Genomic DNA, 20,284 nt, shown 5'->3' with positions numbered 1-20,284 from the left:
ATTTTCATTACAAACAAACACCTATGTATACAATTATCATATTAAGCATACTGTTTTATTACCTGCTTTTAAAAACATTTTTTGAAATACCAAGGGTGACGCATAGCAAGAGGAAAAAATGCAAACAACACACCGGTATATAAAGTAAAAAGTGACACTGTCCTTCCTCCTCAGAACATACTCACACGTACCTCCATTCAGCTTCACAGGGATAACCTCCTCTCTTGGTGGGGATCTTCCCATAGCTATTTTTTTTTCTTACAAAGGGTAGTTGTTGTCATTATTATTTATACACATATGGTTTCTTTTTTTTGTAACAGACCACACCAAACGTAAGATATAGCAACTCTTCCTCTTTGAATCAATAACTTATCAGGACTTATCATGTCCCTTCAGGACATGGTTGCACAGTTAGAGCATTTGTTTGTTTGTTGGTTTTTACTGGCTGGAGAAGTGCATGCGTGTATTTCAATCAGGAAAACAAAATTATTTTAAGTATTTAAAGTAGAGATACTTAAATACAAAGAATAAGTTACATGATGTTGGAGGAAGTAAAAAGCAGGAACAAAGAGGCGATCTAGAGATGAGTATCAGCAGGAAGCCACTAGCACCTTAAGCTGTAAGGACAAAAAGAGGTGCTGTCCCAGTAGAGCCCAAGAGCTGGGGGCATCCGGGAAAGGCTGGAACTACAGTGGGACTGTCTAGCAGAAGTGTGGCTGGTGGAAGCAGACTCAGAAGAATGCTGGAAGCAGTGCCCCAGGCAGAGAGGGCAGGGCAAAAAGACTACAGCCCACCCTAGCAGTACCTCCTATTCAGACGCAGGAGCCAGAAGACAGCTGAGTGAGGAGCTTAAGGAAAGAAGTCTGCAGAGGGCAGCCCCTCAATATGCAGCGCAGTGAAGTCAAATGGCAAGAATGAATCCGAGGGAAAAGGCAAACAAGGACCAGGTCACCATCAAAATTTACTTAACTATTTCTCCATTAATGTGCAACTAAGTATAAACTTCCTTTTTTTATTTTGAGAAAGAGACTCACTATGTCGCCCTCAGTAGAGTGGTGTGATGTCACAGCTCTCATCAACCTCAAACTCTTGGGCTTAAGTGATTCTTTTGCCTCAACTTCCTGAGTAGCTGGGACTATAGACACCTGCCACAACACCTGGCTATTTTTTTGGTTGCGATTGTCATTGTTGTTGAGCAGGCCTGGGACAGGCTTGAACGGGCCAGCCTTGCTTTATGTGGCCGGCGCACTACTACTGAGCTACAGGGGCCAAGCCATAGACTCCCTTTTTTTTTTTTTTTTTGTATTTTAAAATTTGTATTATTTTTATTGTTGCATTGTTATTTATTTATTTATTTATTTTTGTTGGGGATTCATTGAGGGTACAATAGGCCAGGTTACACTGATTGCAATTGTTAGGTTAAGTCCCTCTTGCAATCATGTCTTACTCTCAGAAGGTGTGGCACACACCAAGGCCCCACCCCCTCCCTCCTTCCCTCTCTCTGCTTTTCCTCCCCCCCATAACCTTAATTGTCATTAATTGTCCTCATATCAAAATTGAGTACATAGGATTCATGCTTCTCCATTCTTGTGAAGCTTTACTAAGAATAATGTCTTCCACTTCCATCCAGGTTAATACAAAGGATGTAAAGTCTCCATTTTTTTTTAATAGCTGAATAGTATTCCATGGTGTGCATATACCACAGCTTGTTAATCCATTCCTGGGTTGGTGGGCATTTAGGCTCTTTCCACATTTTGGCGATTGTAAATTCAGCTGCAATAAACAGTCTAGTACAAGTGTCCTTATGATAAGAGGATTTTCCTTCTGGATAGATGTCCAGTAATGGGATTGCAGGATCCAATGGGAGGTCTAGCTTGAGTGCTTTGAGGTTTCCCCATACTTCCTTCCAGAAAGGTTGTACTAGTTTGCAGTCCCACCAGCAGTGTAAAAGTGTTCCCTTCTCTCCACATCCATGCCAGCATCTGCACTTTTGAGATTTTGTGATGTGGGCCATTCTCACTGGGGTTAGATGGTATCTCGGGGGGGAGCAGAGGAGGTCAAATTCTCCCTCTTTGCTGATGACATGATCTTATAGAATCCCAAAGACTCAACCACAAGACTCCTAGAAGTCATCAAAAAATACAGTAATGTTTCAGAATATAAAATCAATGTCCACAAGTCAGTAACCTTTGTATACGCCAATAACAGTGAAGATGAGAAGCTAATTAAGGACACAATTCCCTTCACCATAGTTTCAAAGAAAATGAAATACCTAGGAATATACCTAACTAAGGAGGTGAAAGACCTCTATAAAAAAAATTATGAAATCCTCAGAAAGGAAATAGCAGAGGATATTAACAAATGGAAGAACAGACCATGCTCATGGATGAGCAGAATCAACATTGTTAAAATGTCTATACTCCCCAAAGCAATCTACCTATTCAATGCCATTCCTATCAAAATACCAATATCGTACTTTCAAGATTTGGAAAAAATGATTCTGCGTTTTGTATGGAACCAGAAAAAAACCCGTATAGCTAAGGCAGTTCTCTGTAACAAAAATAAAGCTGGGGGCATCAGCATACCAGATTTTAGTCTGTACTACAAAGCCATAGTGCTCAAGACAGCATGGTACTGGCACAAAATTAGAGACATAGACACTTGGAATTGAATAGAAAACCGGGAAGTGAAACTAACATCTTACAACCACCTAATCTTCCATAAACCAAACAAGAACCTACCTTGGGGGAAAGACTCCCTATTCAATAAATGGTGTTGGGAGAACTGGATATCCACATGTAAAAGACTGAAACTGGATCCACACCTTTCCCCACTCACAAAAATTGATTCAAGATGGATAAAGGACTTAAATTTAAGGCATGAAACAATAAAAATCCTCCAAGAAAGCATAGGAAAAACACTGGAAGATATTGGCCTGGGGAAAGACTTCATGAAGAAGACTGCCATGGCCATTGCAACAACAAAAATAAACAAATGGGACTTCATTAAACTGAAAAGCTTCTGTACAGCTAAGGAGACAACAACCAAAGCATAGAGACAACCTACACAATGGGAAAGGATATTTGCATATTTTCAATCAGACAAAAGCTTGATAACTAGGATCTGTAGAGAACTCAAATTAATCCACATGAAAAAAGCCAACAATCCCATGTATCAATGGGCAAGAGACATGAATAGAACCTTCTCTAAAGAAGACAGATGAATGGCTAACATATGAAAAAATGTTCATCATCCCTATATATTAGAGAAATGCAAATCCCTTTTTGTTTTTTTGAGACGAGTCTCACTATGTCGCCCTTGGTAGAGTACCATCGTGTCACAGCTCACAGTGATGCAGGACAAGGTGGAGCCAGGACCTGCTGCCTTAGCCCTGTTGGTGTTGATGCTGTGGTGGCAGGAGAAACCACCTTCCTGGAAGAGCCAGATACCAGAGGGGGAGACACTGGTGCCTTGCTGTCTCCTCCCCCTGCACTTGTGGCTGGTCAATTTCATAGCTAGCCTTTGTGATACAGGACAGATGGTGGTGACGCCCCAGCCAGCTGGAGGACCCGCAGCCTCCGCCTTAGCCGTTTTGGTGCAGTGGCAGCGGCAGAGGAACCAGGCTGGCTGGAGTAGGCACAACTCACCCCCACAGGAGGCTCCAATAGCCAAAGGAGCGGAAAAACTGTTGGGGAGACACTGGCACCTCCGTGTCTCCTTCCCTTTACACTTATGACTGAAAACCCAACCCCCATTTCCTATGCCTAGGTCAATTTCATGTAAGTTTCCTAGGTCTCAATTCCATGAACTGTGTCCATTCATTAATACATTCATTCACCTTACCCCAGCGGAAGAGACTATGTTCATTCATTTCCTGGCCAAGGAACCCTTGCACCTATATATACCGCTAGGTGGAGAGAGACAGGAAGAGAGACAGAGAAAGTTTTTCTCCCCGACTCGGGTTTTCTCTCCAGGGGCTTTAGTGTTTTCGTATTCTTTTCTGTAAATAAATTCTGTCTTACCACTGATCTGTGGTCCAGGGATTTATTCTTCAAATCACCAAGACCAAGAACCTGAAATTCCAGTATCACTTGCAGTCTCCTGATGTGAGTTTCCAGGGCCTGAGAGTTCCAGCACCTTGCTGCTGATCGGACAACTGGCCGTACTGACTAAGACCCACGCCCTAAGGCAAAACAACTCCCTCCGACTATATAAACCTCTAAGCAGAGAGCCAAGGACAGACCTGGAAGAGGGAGCAGGAGAGCTTGGTCCCCTCCTGGGTTCTCTCTGCCAGGAACTTTGGTTTTTTTGTAAGTTGTAAGTTTTGTTTTTGTGAATAAACCCTGTCTTACCCCTGATCCTGTGGTTGTGGATTCATTCTTCAAATCTCTGAGACCAAGAACCTAAAACACCAGTATCAACAGCACCTCAAACTCTTGATCTTGAAATTCTCTTGCCTCTGCTTCCTGAGTAGCTGGGACTACAGGTGCCTGCCACAACACCCAGCTATTTTTTGTTGCAATTGTCATTGTTGCTGAGCTGGCCCAGGCTGGATTCAAACCCACCAACCTTGGTTTTGTCACTGGCCCGGTAACCACTGTGCCACAGACTCTGAGCCAGACTCCCCATTTTTTAACAAGAAGTTTAACGCAGCAATGAATGGTATGGTATACATGTCCTTACATTTGTGCACAATTTTGTGTCAGATAGATTGTTAGCCGTGGAATTGTATTGCTGAAGGGTTACACTTTGATAATTGCTACAAAAGTCACCCCCAAAGTAGCTGTTCTTTCCACAGTCTTGGTAACACTGGCTACTATCAATCTTTTATAATTCTTGGACAATTGATTGATGAAAAATCATATTGTTTTTACTTATATTTCTGTAATCACATGAACTTTCAATACATTTAGGCATTTGTGTTACTTAATCTGAGATGTATCTTTTAATCCATACTACAAATTACTTTCTTATATTTTCTATTGATTTCTAGGATTTGTATTAATACATATGTAATTACATATGCATATTCTTATATATGAAGCAAATATTTTGTTAGTCTTTAATTTCATCAGATATAAGTTCTCATACATAAGTTCTCCTATGTGTTATTATCTTTTGTTTTATTATTCCTGCTTTTGGCTCTTGTCAAAAAAAAAATTCCTTGCTAGAATTCATTAAAAATCATCTAAGTTTTCTTCTAAAATATTTATGGAATTGTTGTTGTTGTTCCTTCTCTTATCTGGAGTTCAGTTTTGCATGTTGTACAATTGTTCCACATTGCACCTGCTTGATGGATCACAATTCTTCCCATACCGTTAGTTAGGCAATACTTTTCACACCATTCTACATACCACACTATTTCCAAGCTTTTCACTCAGTTCCACTGATGTATTTATCTCTTATTGTGCTGGTACTGTGTTGTCTTAATTATTGGACCATCACAATAAATTCTGGTAATGTGCAGAACTATTTATCATACATTAATTTTATTTTTCAAAATTGCTAACTTATCTTGCATGTTTGCTATGATGAATTTATTTAGACTCAAATTTTAAAAATCCTATTGGCATTTTAACTGGAACTACTTTAAATTCATGGGAAACTTCATTAAATTTATTAATACATGGGTTAATTTGGAAATAATTGATATCAGAGGTATTCAATAAATCTGTTTTGAAATATTGAACATATACATAAAACTACTTAAATTTAATTCTTTATGTAAATGATGTCAATGCTCACATGCAATCCTTCTAACACATCGCTTTCAATTTGGACAGGTGTTTTATTTTTTCCTTTCCCCTGGTGTAGATTGCAAAAAGTTTATAAGTTTACTTTTCACGAGGTTCCACGTATAATTGCAAATCTTTCTGTATTTTTTCCTTGCCTATCTATGTGAAGGATAAGATGGCTAAATATAAAATCTCTGGCTCAAAAATTGATTCCCTCAAAACTCAACAGAGACAGAGCACTTTGGCTGAAGTCCTGTCAGGAGAGCCAAGATGGACAGAACAGAGGTGTTGGAGCCTGCCTACATCTGGACCAGAAAGAGGAAGGGCAAGAGCCGCTGATGTCTTCCTGCCCAAATGCCTATGTCAGTTCCTTGTCCAAAGCTTCCTAGAGAATGGGATCCTGCTGAAGGGCAAGGCACCAAAAACCTGTTCCCTCTTAGTACCTTCATTTGTAAATGAACCAACACAGGAAGAATCAGAAGCTCTTTGCAATGAAGTAATATTAAGAAAGCCATCTGGTTAGGAAGCTCTGGAGATACTGATAACTATTTAATCTTGAAAGAGAAACCACACAGTAGTTTTCACAGGGACAGTTTAATATAAAGTTTCATAAGCTATAACAGGGGATTGAAGTAACAAGCAGAGGCTAATGAAAGGTAGAGGGGTGGTGAAGAATACGGGAGAGAAAGATGCAAGGAGCAGCCTCTACCCGCCTCCAGGGCTGTTCTGGGGGACTTCCTCGGGATCAGTCCAACAGGATGAAAACTGAAGCTCTTCAGCAAGAGTGCTTCACGAAAGGCACTGTCCCACAGATGACCTGAGGAGGGGACAGGGGAAGCCACCATGTGCTGTAGGGAGTGGGCACGGAGAAGCAGCCCACACTGCAAGACTCTGCCACGTGAGCACATGGGAACCGAGGGATAAAAAAACCTGTTTCTTTAATAAGGACCATTCATAGCTCACTCCTGAAAAAGCTTAACGTCATGTCAGCCAGCCAAAACATCATATTCAAAGGGCTCAGTTCCATTTCACAGACAAGGCAACAAAGTGTGAATTTGGAGATGAGAGATAATAAATCTGTAATTAACACAAGATATAACACTCTTTAGCAATTATAAAAATGTCTTCTTAATCATGGTCTCTTATTTATATGAGATTTAGAATTAATGTTTATAAAATTGTAAATAACAGAGAAAACTTTCTGGGAGGCATTACTATAAGAAAAGGGAAGTGGAAGGACCTCTTTAATTGCAGATGTACATTTTCTCGGGGCAGCTAATATTTCAGACTAATGGAGTTCAATTTGCCTTTTAAGTTACTTGTTTCTACTTCATAGTGTTTATACAACATTTGGGGCCCTTGAAATTACATTATTTTAATGTGTTATATTTTAGTAGAATATCTTGCCTAGGTAAGCCTCTTTAAACCTCAGATTTAAATCTTCCTTTGCTTTAGGCAAACTTTCTGCCATTTTATTTTTGCCTGTCTGTTGTGTTCCAGTTATTTGTTAACTCTTCTTCACCATGTGATTTATCTGTTTATCTGATCCCATTCGGTTACCTCCGTCCATTTTCATCTCCTTTTTGTTTCCTAATACTTGATAACCGGTTTTCTCAAGCCTATTCTTTGGGGATTATTTTCACCTCCCTTCTGATTCTACTTCAAATTTTGCAATAACATCATTGTTTCTTTCAAATTCTTACCTCAACATTTTCAGTTCCCCTTTATGTCTATTTCTTATCATATAACCTCATTTAAAAAAAAATAATTTCCTATTTAACTTATTTGAGTGCATATAATAGTGATGTCTAAAATTATTCTTCCTTTCCTGGAGAGCATATTGAAAAGCATGTCCTTCGTTTCCCTGTGGCAGGCTCATTTCCCTCCCACACTCTCAATTTGTTTATTCAGGAAAGGTGTAGGACTATTCAGGCTTTTTTATCCTCCACAAAACCAAAAAGAAGATATTGGATGAAAATTCGTTGTGTCCCCTCACCCCACCCCAACCCAGGGGTAGGTGGCACTTTGGAGATTAAGTTTATTTTATGAGTTCAACTGGAGAGGGGAGAGGAGGAGCCTGGGACCGGGAGCAACCCCAGCTGTCTCTACTGGTTTTACAGAGAGATGGAACTGCTGTAGGACAGGTCAACTTTCTTTATCCTGGTTTTGTTCTTCTTGGCATCTAATTTTTTTCTAGATACATGAGAAAAGGTCATTGAAGGTCACATTCCTGTAATTTCTGTTCGCTAAGTTTAAAATGTCCCTGGCCTATTGTTTGGGGCATCTAGTCAGAAAATGTGACTTTTGCTTGTGGAGAATTTGACAATTGGGGTAAATGAGGATTTGTTTAGAAGGATGATTCTTGGTCCATGAGGTTTCTGTCTTGCAATCACCTGCCCTGGGTCATCCCATCCATGGCGGGGCGGGCCTTTAGGGTTCTGGGAACGCTGTGGAGTGAAGGCACAGAATGCTCGGCATAATACAACCGTACAACTGAGGGTCCTGGGGGGCCAGACACTGTTACTAGAGTACGGCAAGGCTGCCCAGATTCCAGTTTGCAGCAGGTATTTGCTGAGATTCAAACAAAGAAGTGTAAGCAAAGAGTTAGAGGGAAAAATTGCAACAAATGTTACACTGTCGCAGGACGTGCAGATGGACTGTTTTTCTCTGTGTTAATGCATCTTAGGATGGGGAACATGCCCCTCCTGCCTTGGAACACTTGACTGGACACTGGCTGCATGTTGATCTGACTAGGAACTGCCTTAGCTGTTTCTGCCGATTTATTTCCTAAGCATACGGTTGCAACTGTTGCTGCTGACAGGTAGGCCCTATTCCTCACTGTGCATATGACTATAATTTGTTACGATTACACATGCATAACTAGTAACTTTTGTTCCTGCCCTGGACATCCTGTTCCCTATGCATATCTTAAAATGTCTTTTTTATGTGTTTCCCACACAAGAAATCTATGGCCAATGATGTTTTGCTTTATCTCGGTCACAGTCACATAGCAAGCAAATAACTAAGCACAAAGACAATGCAGTGATCACACATTCCTCCACAATCATTGATTAGCATTATTTCATAAAAGCCAAAGCTGGAATTTGTTCTCCCCCAGCTGCCATTGGCCCTAATGGCCAATAAGACTCCAAATAGGATGGGTCAGTGCTGGCCTCAGTGCTCATCACCTGACCACATGCAGCATACAGAGCTCAGCCACCAGAGCAGGGGAAGTGAACCCACTTTTTCAAGAAACTTGGATGGAGGAATATCTTACTGAGTAGTCATTTTACAATTAAGGATTGAGAATACTACACAGAGGTGAATTTTAAGGGAGGCTCCAAGGAAGGAAAGCCTCACCTTTTCCTGGATGCTGCCATATTTACACCTTTACAACTCCAAAGAGAGGAATGTTTGGTTTGCCAGATTTGACTCTAGACATGATGACCTTCTTTCCTTCCTCATCTAGTCCCTTTAGTCATTACAATCACTTCCTGGGAATTAGACTGGATACCTACTCTTACATCACCATATTTAAAAGTTTGTTTACATTTCTAAGTTACAAAAATAAACTGTTCGCTGCAGAAATGTTAAAAAAATGTAGAAGATGTTTAAGAAAAAATCAGTCATTTTAAGTCCACCTATCAGATTACAGCCTCATTAGTACTTTAATGACTGTCTTATGGTTAGGCCACATTATTTAACACAAATGAGTTTATAGTCTATGTGGGATTTTAGGTCTAGCATTTTTTTTTTTTTTCAAATTTAGAAGGCAAATGACGAAATGACAAAGCCACAAATTAGAAGGTGTCTGGGTCTCTGAATGGCTCACTGCATAGAGAAGAGCAACCCAACAATCAGGGCCTTATGAGAGCAAATTCTAAGCCCGTAATTTACTTTGCAGTTTATCCCTCCTATTTTGCATTGATCACTTACCACTAACAGTAATGTAACTAATATAAGCAGAGAAGAATCGGAGGTTTTGACAGACGAGTCACATAGTCCAACCTACATATCGAAAGGGTCAGTCTTTTTGGTAAGCTCTCACCTAATGGGCACAATGTAGGGGGATATGGCACCACTGTGGGTGAAGGGTTCAATACAACTTGGACTTTGCCTTATACAAATGTGTAACCTCATCATATGTACCCTTAATCTGAAATAAAGAAAATGATAGCAAAATGTAAAGAAACGATGAGTCTGGTTTTTGTGTGAAGGATAGACCTTAGAGAAGGGAGTGGAAGGAACAGGTTAGAAAAATTGGTGTCGACCAAGCAGATTTGGCGACTATCACTAGCATGGTTGCAGCCGAAGGAATGAAAGTGGAAAGATGATTCTGGATACCTAGGTAGAGCTAACAAATTTGTCTAACAGACTGGATGACAAGAATGAGATAAAGAGAGGAAACATGGATGGTTTCAAGATTTTGATTTAAACAGCTGAAAGAATGGGGTTGTTATTTGGCTTCAAACACGAGATGAAATGCCTATAAACATCAGAATTTGAGATGGTTTCAGGAGTTATATTTATAAATATGGAGTTCAAAGCTCTAAAAAGGAAAATTAGCTATAAATACAGAGAAAAAATACTAACAAAAAGTAGTTCCAAGCCAAACGTGATTTGATTCGATTTTGATGAATGATTTTCAGAATGTTACTTCAACCATATTTAGACGTGTAAACAATACTCATTTTCAACTTGAAAACCAGGTGTATTGTATTTTATTTTCTTGACAAATTTTATTACAGTTCAAATATAAATATCACGAAATATAATAATTTGCACAACTATAATTAATTTCGTTATAGAAGAAATTAAAAAATCATATTTATATTTTAATATATAGTATAGCAAACACACATTAAGAAATGTTCAAACTGTTTTCCAAAGAGTATGTAGCATTTCACATTCTCATCAGTATCAGAGCTTCTGCTGCTGTTCATGTTTTTCAGAACTTGGTATGCATAGGCTTATTTCTATTTTTTCTTTCTGATCTAATTAGCGACATTATTTGTACAGAATATTTTACCATTAACATAGTTAATTATTTCTCCTTCTATTATATTTTCATATTATTTTGAGTGCACTTTTGTAAGAATCTAGTTGTGTGTTCCCAAAATTATATTATCTGAGAGTCTTTGAATCCTTTGTATTAATGCTTTTCACTAGAAAAGAGCAGCATATGAAACTTAAATCACTCTCTCTATTTTCTTAGATCAGATTTTATTACTTTTGGACAAAGTCCTTTCCACGACTTAGAAGGCAAAGATCAGGTAGAACATGATCTTTAAAGAAATTTATGGCGTATACTTCAGGTCAGAGCATAAAACACAAATAGCATTTCACAAGTTATTTCTTTAAAATCTCATCAACCTAATACCCCTCATTGTTATTTTAACAGTAGTTGGTGCCAAAACAGCAACTCGAAGTGTTGCATACATATCAGTGTCAAAATATATGTAACTCTCTCTTTATAGGATTGACTGTGAGTCAATGTTGGCATTAATCCCAATTCACAGTGCAGGATAAAAGAATGTGGAATATCTTGAGAGTTTTTCCTGGAATAGCTCATGTGATGCACTGCAAAGAATGATTTCTTTTGTAATATAAGTTTGGAAAACCCCAAATACTACATATTACATATTCCTCTTAGAGATTAATCTTGTATGTAAATATTTCAAAGATTCTGAGCAGTTCAAGAGCAAATAAGTTATTTTAATTTTCTCAACTGTAGTTTCTCTATTGTAATTTAGGACAGAATTCTTGCTGATCTAATATTTTTTGATACCTCTGAGAACATATATTACGTAATCCATGATTTGAGATTGCTGTTTCAACTTAGGATGTCTAGAGGGTCTGTTCCTCTGTTGAGGACAAAATAGATGACATATACGTTTTAAATAGTAATGAATTTCCATGATTGGATGGGGAAATTGTTATAAAAATTCTGTCTATGTTTGAAAGATTGGTTAGGGTGTGTTTCTAATAATGCCAGCAAGTCAGGTACAGTCCTTTCCCTAAGTACTCATCACAGGAACTGCTGTTTGCTGATGAAAGGACATGTGAACCTTCTTTTATGAAACAGAGTTGAAGCAATTCATCATAGACATAAATCCATTTCTTATCAATTCTTCAGGACATACGGTTAAGAAAGTTTCTCTAGTTCCTGTCCCATGAATAATGTGTTTCTCTTAAACAGAATTTGTGTTATTTGATTTTATGGACTCTATGAATCACCTGCCTACCCATGTTTCCCACTTCAGATGGTTTAACAGGTAGCTTATATCAAATGTATGTCATAAATCTGGCCTGTTTGGAGGATTCCTGGGGGTCAGACTGGCTTGGTCCTTCCTGGCAGCTTAACAGAACACCATAGATTGGGTGGCTTATAAACAACAGAAACTTATTTCCCACAATTCTAGAGTCTGGACGATCAAGGTCAAGGTGCCAAAACATTCTGTGTCTGGTGAGAGCCTGCTTCCTGGTTGATAAATAGAGATCTTTTCACTGCACCCTGATATAGCAGAAGAGGCAAAGGAGATCTCTGAGCCTTTTTGTATAAGGTCAGGAATCTGTCATGTCATCTCCACCCTCATGACTCAATTCTATCCTAAAGACCTCACTGCCAAACATCATCATTGTGGGATTAGGGCTTCAACGTGTGACTTTTTGATGGGAAACAAAAGCACATCCAATGCCACATAAGCACCTTTCCTACCCGCTCAGAGCAATATCAAAATTTAGAACTTCTACTCTTTAAAAGTCATTGTTCACAGAGTGAAAAGGTGACACTGGGAAAAATGCTTACATATCCTACATTGAAAGTTTAAAATTTGAATTGCACTTAAAAATTATTGAAAACCACAATTGCAAATCTGACTCCTCTTCTCCATTTCTACCATTGTCATCCATCAAGCTACATCTTTGTTTGTCCTGGATTATGACAATTACCTTCTCTTTTATCTCCATGCTCTCTCTCCAAAACACTTTGAATCCACTGCCCAGACAGAAAGTGGAGAAATTGTGTTAACATGTCAATCATGTCAATTCTTTCTGGGTCTTACAATTTTCCTTTGGCTTCTATTGCTTATGGAATAAAGTCAGTGTACATCTCCATGCCCATCTTCCATGAATTTGAGTATGTCTGCTTGTTTTATCCCAGCCTCAATTATAACTTCAACTGCTTCACTTCATTTCTTGTGATTCTATTGTCAGTATCTCACATACGCCTCAGCAGCTCGAGGCTCATTTTGACCTGCCCTAGAATACATGGCATTTTAGTATACCTGATTCCTCTCATTCTTCATGAATCAGTAAATCAGTATAAATAATCCCTCCTTAGAGCTGTCTTATTTGAATATACAGTGACTTCTGGAGACAAAGTCAATATGTCCACTTAGATACTACTTACATATTTAGAATTAACGTCTCAGTATTGAGTTCATCACTGTTCATCCTTCTCTCCCTTCTCACATCATCAACAATGCTATGTATCTTTCCTACACATCTACTTACGTGAATGTTTCCATGCTGCAAAATTCAGATATTTCTAGAGTCTAGATACATTTTTATTCCTCCAGTCCTTCTCACTATTACATCCGTTTCATCTCCAAGTCTTGAAAATTATACTTCTACTATTGCCAGGTACATTCTCTTTCCAATCAAAGGGCTTAGTATATCAGCTTTATGATAATTAAAAACATGAGAATGGTTAACAGCACAGATTCTTAGGACTTTTCAACTGTGTTGATTTTATGATGGTACTATGACATGATTTACACAATCCATGCTTAGCTCTAGGGCAGCACAATGTTCAGTTACATGCATATTCATGGCTTAGAAGATGGATTGTAAACCAAGATCATGCTTACGTTAAGGCAGAGGCTTCTGAGCCCAACAGCAAAGAGAGCACATCTGAAAGTTCCAGCTCTATATCAATCCCAACTACTAACCATGCTTTATACAGCCACATGGTCTGCTGAACTTTTTTTTTCAATCCCTTAAAATAAAGGTGATATGGGAGAAGGTACCATATAGGAGAAGGTACCATGGAGTCAGTAAAAGTTGAAATTGTGCCATCTGGTTAAAACAAGGAAAATATTTATAAATATAAATTAGAAAGTTAAAAAATGGAATTTCCCCATCAACTATCATCAGAGTGCTTTATATTAAATACATTTTTACATTCCACTTGGTGAAAATTATTAAAATGTCTACAGGAATTAATTATATCTGTCAAACACCAATGACTCGTAAATTTAGCCCTTTCTAAAAGCAGGTGATCTCACTTCACTAGGCTACTTCAAACCCATCCATACTTCAAAACAGAAAATCCCCAGATAATTCCTGTTTGATTTTCTGAGTACTAGACCTGAATTAAACACAACCCATAAAGTACAAGTTGGACAGAAGCTAGACAGCAATGTGAAATAAGCGGTCTCTTACTGGATTTGAAAAACGTTAAGAACTAAGCAAACACAATTTATTTCTACCATTTAACATTGTCTTGGAATATTAACACAAGCTAGGAAAAAAGAGAATATCCCTGAAAAGTTAACTTTTTTTTTTCCCTAAGCAAACTATATCAAAACAGGCACTGCTCTATTTTTAAGGATTTATAGGACATTTTTTATTAGTCTGGTTACCAAGTGTAGTACAAATTCTTAGTACAGAGTAAGCCAAACCAAAAGCTGTATTTTGGCTAGCAACTCTGGGGTAAGTGTGGTTTCACTTTTGTTAGGAAGTACATGAGTGCATCAGTTGTACTTTACAAACAAACATAGCATTAACGTATCTTGCTGAGCCTGGAATAGGCTTGGATTAAGCTATCATGGCCTTGTCAAGTTGCTTGGTAAAGCTTTGGAGTCAAGGCCTAGTTTAATCTTACCCTTAACATGCTGGTTGATAAAAATACATGCACTCACATTCATTTAGCTTTTAAAAATGTTAAGCATAATAGCTTCTGTTGCTTGTACCTTAATTTCCTGCAATGTCCCTTATGGGAAAATTAGGTATTCCAAACCAATATCATGACTTTCATAGGGCTGCAGCACAATTTAAGAAAATAGCTGCAAGCAGTCAGCCACATTCAAAGGTCAGGCATAGAGTCCTTTCCTTAATGTCAAATGAAATCAAATTAACTTACAACACAACAAAATACTGAGCTGCCAGCCCACACACTGATTCCAAGTGCCACACTCGGGCAGAATGAGAACCCCAGGCTGTGGGGCTGACCATTTGTATACTTACTGGTCCTGGTACAACTCTGAAAAAGTTGCTTAAATTTTCTGATGCTTTATTTTCTTTTTATTATTATTATTATTAAATCATAGCTATGTACATTAATGCAATCATGGGGCACCATACACTGGTTTTATATACAATTTGACATATTGTCATCACACTGGTTAACTTACTTTTCAAGTGAAAAGTGTGTATCTCTCAAGGAATTCTTTTATACAATGACTTTATTAAGACTTACATCTGTGGTTGTTTTAAAGAATAATTTAAAAGATGAGGACAAAGAGGTAGTCATTCAAAAAAGATTACTTTCCTCTTTTCCTTTTCTTGAAAATGTACTCTTATCATCAGACTGTAATTTACTATAGACTGGAATTTCCTATAATGACAGGTGGAGAAAAATGAAGTTGTATCAACAAAATTACATAAAGGATGTCACAGTATTCTTTGGGGCTAGAATATTATCTTGGCAGCCATACATTGATGCAATATTTATTGAGCATCTACCATAAGCTAGGAAGTACTTTTCAACTTTTTTAATCATGAACAGCACTCTTGAACCAATAATGAAACTTCTGTGGCACACTTAAATTATGTTGATCAAAAAAAAGGTAAAAAATAATACTTGCTGTGCTTTGAACTTCTTTTGAAAATAATGTAATTAATGATCTTTAAAAATGTTTGAGGCACACAAAAAATACTATCACAGCCCACCAAGGTGCTGTGGCAAACCAGCTGAAAATCACTGTGCTAAACATAAAGCATTAGAATATAAAGAAAAACAAAGCCTATAAACTAATGGAGATTAAACTCAAAAGAAGTGGGGTATCATTACCATAGGAGAAATTCATGTAAGTTAAACTCCAGAAAAAATATTAATTTATTCTTTCTTTGATCTCAGTGCTTGAAATTGGTCTGTTCAGGGGGTCTATTTCTTCCTGGCTAAGTCTAAGGAAAGGGTGTGATTCCAAGTATTGATCCATTTCCTTCACATTGTCAAATTTCTGGGCATAGAGTTTCTAGCAGTATTCAGAGATAATCTCTTGTATCTCTGTGTCATCTGTTGTTATTTCCCCTTTATTAGTTCTGATTGAAGTTACTAGAGATTTTACTTTTCTATTTATAGTTAGTCTGGCCAAACGTTTATCTATTTAATTTATTTTTTCAAAAAAACAACTCCTTGTTTCATTAATTTTCTGAATGATTCTTTTGTTTTCCATTTCATTAATCTCTGATTTAACTTTGAATTTTTCTTTTCTTCTGCTGGGTTTTGGATTAAATTGCTCTTCTTTTTCTAGTTCCATAAAATGTCTTGTGAGTTTGTTGATGTGCTCTCTTTCTGTTTTTTGAATGTAGGCATCTAAAGTGATAAATTTTCCCCTCGGAACTGCTTTTGCAGTATCCCACAGGTTTTGGTAGCTTGTGTCTTCATTGTTGTTATGCTCAAGGGGGTTAATGATTTCCTCTTTATTTCTTCCTGCACCCAACTGTCATTCAGCATAAGGTAGTTTAATTTCCATGTCTTTGTGTGGGGTTGAACATTTTTGTTGGAGTTGAGTTCCACCTTTAATGCCTTGTGGTCTGAGAAGATACAAGGTAAAATTTCAATTCTTAAATTCTGTTGAGGTTTGTTTAGTGTCTCAGGATATGATCAACTTTGGAGAATGTTCCATGTGCCTATGAAAAGAATGTATATTATTTGGCTTTGGGATGGAGTGTTCTATATAAATCTATCAAGCATAATTATCTAGGGTCTCATTTAAATCCCTTATATCTTTTTTTTTTTTTTTCTTGAGACAGAGCCTCAGGCTGTTGCCCTGGGTAGAGTACTGTGGCATCACAGCTCACAGCAATCTTCAACTCCTGGGCTCAAGCGATTCTCCTGTCTCTACCTCCCAAGTAGCTAGGACTACAGGTGCCTGCCACAACACCTGGCTATTTTTTTTTTTTTTTTTTTGGTTGCAGCTATCATTGTTGTTTGTGGGCTGGGCTGGATTTGAACCTGCTGGCACCTTAGCCACTTGAGCCACAGGCACCGAACCAAATCCCTTATATCTTTATTTAATTTCTGTTTAGAGATCTGTCCATCTCTGTAAGAGGAGTTGCAGTCCCCTCTTATTAAGAGAAGGAAATAAAGGGTATCCAAATGGGAGCAGAGGAAGTCAAACTCTACCTCTTTGCTGATGATATGATCTTATACTTAGAGAACCCCAAAGACTCAACCACAAGACTCCTGAAAGTCATCAAAAAATACAGCAATGTCTCAGGATATAAAATCAATGTGTTCAAGTCAGTAGCCTTTGTAAATGCCAATAACAGCCAAGATGAGAGGCTAATTAAGGACACAACTCCCTTAACCATAGCTCCAAAGAAAATGAAATACCTAGGAATATGCCTAACAAAAGAGGTGAAGGGCCTCTATGGGAAAAATTATGAAATCTAAGAAAAGAAATAGCAGAGGATATTAACAAATGGAAGAATATACCATGCTCATGATTGGGAATAATCAACATTGTTAAAATGTCTATACTTCCAAAAGCAATCCACCAATTCAGTGCCATCCCTATTAAAATACCAACATCGGGTACTTTTAAGACTTGGAAAAAATATTTGTTTGTTTTGTATGGAACCAGAAAAAAACCCATATAGCTAAGGCATTTCTTAGTAATAAAAACAAATCTAGGGGCATCAGCAAATCAGAATTTAGGCTATACTCCAAGGCCATAGTGGTCAAAATAGCATGGCACTGGCACAAAAATAGAGACATAGACATTTGGAACTAAATAGAAAAACAGAAAATGAAACTAACACCTTTCAGCCACATAACATTTGATAAATCAAACCAAAACATACTCTGGGGGAAAGAATTCCTATTCAATAAATGGTGCTGGGAGAACTGGATATTCACATGTAGAAGACTGAAACTGGACCTACACCTTTCTCTGCTCACAAAAAAAATGATTCAAGATGGATAAGACCTAAATTTAAGGCATGAAACAATAAAAATCCTCAAGGGAAGCATAGGAAAAACACTGGAAGATATGGGCCTGGGGAAAGACTTCATAAAGAAGACTGCCATGGCCATTGCAACAATAAAAATAACAAGTGGGTCTTAAACTGAAAACTTCTGTACAGCTAAGGGGATATCAACCAAAGCAAATAAACAACTGACACAATGGAAAAGGATATTTGCATATTTTGAATCAGACAAAAGCTTGATAACGAGGATCTATAAGAACTCAAATTAATCCACATGAAAAAAAATCCAACAATCCCATATATCAATGGGCAAGAAAGATTAATAGAACCTTCTCTAAGAAAGACAGAAGAATGGCTAGCAAACATACAAAAAAAATGCTCATTGTCACGAATTATTAGAGAAATGCAAATCAAAACCACCCTAAGATTACATCTAACCCCAATGAGAATGGCTCACATCACAAAATCTCAAAACTGCAGATGCTGGAGTGGATGTGGAGAGAAAGGAACACTTTTACACTGCTGGTGGGATTGCAAACTAATATAACCTTTTTGGAGGGAAGTATGGAGAACCCTCAAAGCACTCAAGCTGGACCTCCCATTTTATCCTATAATCCCATTACTGGGCATCTACCCAGAAGGAAAAATCCCTTTTATCATAGGGACACTTGCACTAGACTATCACAGCTCAATTTACAATCCCCAAAATGTGGAAACAGCCAAAATGACCACTAATCCAGGAATGGATTAACAAACTGTGGTATACATGTACCATGGAGTACTATTGAGCCATTAAAAAAGATGGAGACTTTACATCCTTTGTATTAACCTGGATGGAAGTGGAACACATTATTCTTAGTAAAGCATCATAAGATTGGAGAAGTATGAATCCTATGTAGTCAATTTTGATATAAGGACAATTAATTACCTAGTACATGGTGGGGGGTGGGAGAAGGGGAGAGCAGAGAGAAAGAGAAAGAGGGAGAGGGTTAGGGGAAAGGAAGAGCAGACAACGGGAAGGAGGGAGGGGTGGGAGAAGGAAGAGCAGAGAGAGGAAAGTGGGGAGGGGAGTGGGGTCTCCGTGTGTGACCTACCTTTTGGGGGCAAGACACAAGTACAAGAGGGACTTAACCTAACAAATGCAATCAGTATAACCTGGTTTCTTGTTCCCTCAATGAATCCCTAACAATAAAAAAATAAATAAAAAAAATTAAACTATATTAATTTATTGTTTTATGTAATAATTTTAAAAATTCATCTTATATTTCATCATTATAGAATTTGCTAATGAATTATATTATATATCAGTGCATATGAGTAAAATATATCATTTATGTAATTGGTATACACTATGTAAGTAATCTATATAATTTATGTTCATGTTATATATTATATAAAGGATTTATAAATTACTTAATAACCACATCTGTTTGAAAACAGCATCACAGAAGAAATAATGTTATGAGGCATCATTCTTTATTTCAGTCTTATTTTCTTGAAACAGAAACAAAATTATTTTGTACTTTTAGTTGTTAGTGGCTATTTTCATGGCAGTTACACTTTAATCTTGGTTTATCAGTTTGGACAGACTACTATTCACCACCTTGGCCTAGAAACTGATGGTTCAGTTCACTTACAGCATTGTATTCTTTCACATCGTCTCTTTTAAATATCTCTGTAGTATTATTTATGTTGCTATTATAATTGTAACTTTAAATAATTTATTAAAATCTGTGTTCTTCTTTAATCAACTCCCAAGGGTATCTCTTGCCTCCTGTTTTTTGTTTGTTTGTTTGTTTGTTTTTTGGCAGTTTTTGGCTGGGGCTGGATTTGAACCCACCACCTCCAGCATATGGGGCTGGCGCCCTACTCCTTTGAGCCACAGGCACCGCCCCTTGCCTTCTGTTTTTTAGCAGCTTTATTTTTCCCCCTACATTTCCTGTAGATTTCTGTTGTGATGGCCCATCTGTGGTGAGCTCTTCTTCCACAGAATGTTAATATGTGAATCTCCTTCGCACTTCCAACCCAGTCTTGCATGATTTGTCCACCCTAACATTTGAGAATAAATAAATAGAATCCGAATGACAGGACAATAAAAATATTGTTCACTGCTGCTCCAAATATATATAAGGATTGGATTTCTTTTTCTGTGTGTTCTAAGGTCAGAGCGCTAGATTCTGTTCCAGGTGTATTTAATTCTCCTTTTTTGTATATATTTTGCCTGTACTATAACCTCGATTAGTTTAATGTAGATTTGGTTTTTTTTCTATTTCTCAGAAATGTTGTAATTTCCAGCAGTCTTCCAAGTGTAGTCTGCAAATCCCTGTGTT

The sequence above is a fragment of the Nycticebus coucang genome, chromosome 11 (assembly GCF_027406575.1).
Source record: "Nycticebus coucang isolate mNycCou1 chromosome 11, mNycCou1.pri, whole genome shotgun sequence".
Taxonomy (NCBI): Eukaryota; Metazoa; Chordata; class Mammalia; order Primates; family Lorisidae; genus Nycticebus; species Nycticebus coucang.
The sequence above is the reverse complement of the archived record's forward strand: the minus strand, read 5'-3'. Positions refer to the sequence as shown.